General features: G+C 36.4%; 1 pseudogene; it reads right to left on the bottom strand.

The window, feature by feature from the left end:
* Nucleotides 1-2,088: 2,088 nt before the first annotated feature.
* On the bottom strand, nucleotides 2,089-2,819 carry LOC123233573 (annotated as a pseudogene).
* Nucleotides 2,820-3,640: the final 821 nt, after the last annotated feature.

The following is a 3,640-nucleotide window of genomic DNA, read 5'->3' as shown; positions in this document are numbered from 1 at the left end:
TGTATATAGATCCTAGATATATTTAAGGAATATGATGGCATGAAAGATAGTAAAGATAGGTCTAGAATTCTGGAAGCAATTTCCCAAGATACTTATTGAATGGTACAGTCATTGATGCTACTACAAAAGTGAATAGAAACAGAGCATGGAACTGTATTTCTGTTCCCTTGGCTCCTACCCAGGTAAGGTTGTGCCAACATCCTTGACATTCCTGAAATGCAAATACAATCATGCAACAAGTGTTTCTCAATCATATCTCCATTTTCTCCCAGCCAAACCATATAATCAATATGATTTACAAGATCTTTACATCTTGGGCAGATTAGGAAGAGAAATCTTTATAATTATATAGACTTGCTGTTATTTAAATATTTACCAACATTAAACACCAAAGGGTTCTGCAAATGATCAAGGGATTCATATTGTTCTAAGCTAATATTCTTTGTACAATATTATGCAAATTGCATAAACTTTATTTTGTTGTTGTTGCTGCAGGCTGCATATCCCAAGGCAGCTATTCACTAAGTTGAAACAGATAAAGTTTTAATAATAAATAGTGATGATGAATAAGTCAGAAAGTTTGTGCAATGCTAATGTACTTGCTCACCCTAGGGTAGTTTATTAGATAAACAAGTAACATTTCCTAAGCTGCTTTTGCTCAAGTGGTCTCATTTTCCTCAAAATGTTTTCACAATAAATTATTTCAAGCTATTAGGTGTTAACGAACAAATCATATCACTTGCAATCTGCCATGAATTTGCTGAGAATTGAGATTTAAACACTGAAATTATACATTAATTTTACTTCATAAAAACAAAGCTGGCAAAGAGAAATTAAACTTGGCTGAAATGGAAGAAAAACACTATGTCTAATGCTGAATATTTTAAGCCTAAAAAAGCTTTTGAAAAATGTTTCATTAATACTTTGATACCAGATTTCATGATGACATGATAAAACAAGGCACCCATCCTTCTCCAAATGATAATCATCTAGTATAGATATGTCTGTGTAATAGGCATATTTAACCACGTGATGCCAGTGTTGGACTGTGGTAGACTTATGGTCATCACTTCAGCATGGCTACAAAAAAAGACAACAATTCAAATTACCTTGCCCTTAAATGAACACTAATATGGAAGGCTCTATGATTTTATCAAGGTGGAGAATTCCCAATGTAGGAAATCTTTCCACCAATTGTAAATGTCATTTACCTCTGTCTATTCCTTATTAGATAAGTCCTGAAAGTTCCCTGAAGCACAGAAATTCACAGACTCTTCTGGGATACAGCTAGTAAGTGTCAGAAGCAGAATTTGAACCCAAGGGATCCTAATTCCAAGTCCTGTACATTATACCACATGCAAAATACTACACCATCCTTATATTTGCAAGATCTGTCATCTCAATTGCACTAAGTAATACTTCCTCTACCAACACAGATCAAAAGTCCTTCAGGCATTAGGAGGTGATTTCCTCTTAGGCCATGTTTCTATAGGAAACTTTAATCTGATGATTAAAATATTAGTTCTTCTATTTACTAACTACAAAATTTTACAAACCACTTCAGCTCTGGGTCTCAGTCTCTTTATCTGAAAGTGAGAAGTTTGGACTAGATTGCTTCTATGATTCTTTCTAGCTATTATTCAATGATTCCATAATTCTAGATCTTTCTCTTAGCTGACAAAGCTTTTGAGAATTCAGTATCTTGCACATACCAATATGAAAATATGTCTCAAGGCAAGATCATCAACGTTCTGATGAAAACCTGATTCCTCTTTATTTTGATAATACCAGTTTTTATGTTCATTATATCTTTGGAGGTCAACTTCACACATCAATTCAGGTTTTGTTAACTGGGAATATCTTATTATGACTAACACTTGTTTGCCTGGAACTTTTTTTTGCCATAGAATCATTGAAAATTAGAGGTAGAACAGACAGAAATCACGTAGTACACCAATACTTGTTGACAAACAAAGTTGTCCAGAATTTGAATGGGCCAACCCTGGAGGCATTGAGTTTCCTATCACTGAGGGATCAGTAAAGAGCAACTGAATGACCACTTGTAGAAATGGTCTAGGTTTGTTAGGGTCATCTTGGGAGCATCATTGAATCACAGGGAGGCAGTGATGGAAAAATGATCTGGTAGAAATTAGGATACATGACTTGCTCAATGTTCAGGTTCTGGCAACAGATCTTATAGATGAATTCATTATCCACCTTAAAGGTATGGTCTGAATGCTGCAGTATGTGTTTGTATGTAGTCATAGGGCTCTTCTATAGTTGTAGATTCCTACTAGGCTAAATAGATAATAAACTCCAAATTAAATTTCATGCGATAATCAATAGAGAGCTTCCCTATCAGTAGTGAAGTAAAACTTGAGCCTTTGCCACACCCAAAGCTATGAAATATCAAAAATCTCAGTAGACATGTGCATTGTTCTGACAGTTTTGGGATGCACTCTATTATAAAGCCAATGATCTCCTTCCCAATAGTATAATGGCCATAAGCATAGTTATTAGCACCATCTTCTTTCCCAAAGATCAGCTGCTCATTATAGAACAGCTACATATAGATGCTGATCCTGACCTCATGTATTATAGTGGGCTCCAAATCTACAAATATTATTTGGGGTATTTACTTGCCAGCTCCTTTCTCACTGAAGAAGGTATTGAAGAAGTCCATCATCACTTCCACAATGTCCTGTTATCAGATATTGTATCATTCAGTTAGACACTATGCTTTAGGTAATGTAATTCCTGGCAGACATTGCCCATCTGCACTTGGCCTGGATGACATGAATAAAAATGCATTGACACATGGTTGCTCCAATGTGTAATGACAGTGGGGTGCTATTGACTGCAGATGGTTTTATAGATCTCTGCCAACATAGCAAATCCTAAGAGGTTGCTTTTAGAATAGACACAACTGTCATAGGATTATATGTAGAACTAGAGTTGGAAGGTACCATAGATTCAGAGCTAGGAGGGAGGAAATTTAAGGAAACCTAGTCCTACATCCTCATTTTATGGATAAAGAAACCATGGTCCTAGGACACATGAATAAGCAGCAGAGCTGAGATTTGAGCTCAAACCCTCTAACTCTGAATCCTCTTCTTATTCTCTCAAACCAACCTATTTGTTGTTATTCATCTTTGGTTTTCAAAGAGGACCAGTGATATCACAGGTAATGTCTTGACTTGCTTATTCATTGGATTTCAGTGAGGCAGAGTTGCACAAAGTCATCCGCCGCTCTCTCTCTTCCAGAGTCATCGAAGTTTCAGTAGCAAGGCAAACATCAGAATGACTGGCAGTGGCCTGGGATGCAGTTAATGACCTCTGCATCTTTGGTATCTAACCAAACTCTAAGTACTCCACAGCACCTATTTCAGCCACCTTTCATGGCCACTGAAACAAGTTTTTCTCATCCCCCTCTTCTATAGGGGACCAACCTCTTTATAGCAATAGCATGGAGTCATTTAGCCTTTTGTTAAACCTTAGTGCATTCTACTGATCAAGCAGTTGATCTGAGCAAAGTTTCATGTCCTTCTCTATTGAAGTTTATTCTGGTTCCTTTCAATCCTGTAGCATTTTGGACCATTTATTTATTTGTTATCCCAGGATAATTCAAGTGTCCTTCTAA

Source organism: Gracilinanus agilis, chromosome 2, assembly GCF_016433145.1.
Source record: "Gracilinanus agilis isolate LMUSP501 chromosome 2, AgileGrace, whole genome shotgun sequence".
Lineage (NCBI taxonomy): Eukaryota > Metazoa > Chordata > Mammalia > Didelphimorphia > Didelphidae > Gracilinanus > Gracilinanus agilis.
Note: the sequence above shows the minus strand (reverse complement) of the source record. Positions and strands in the feature narration are given on the sequence as shown.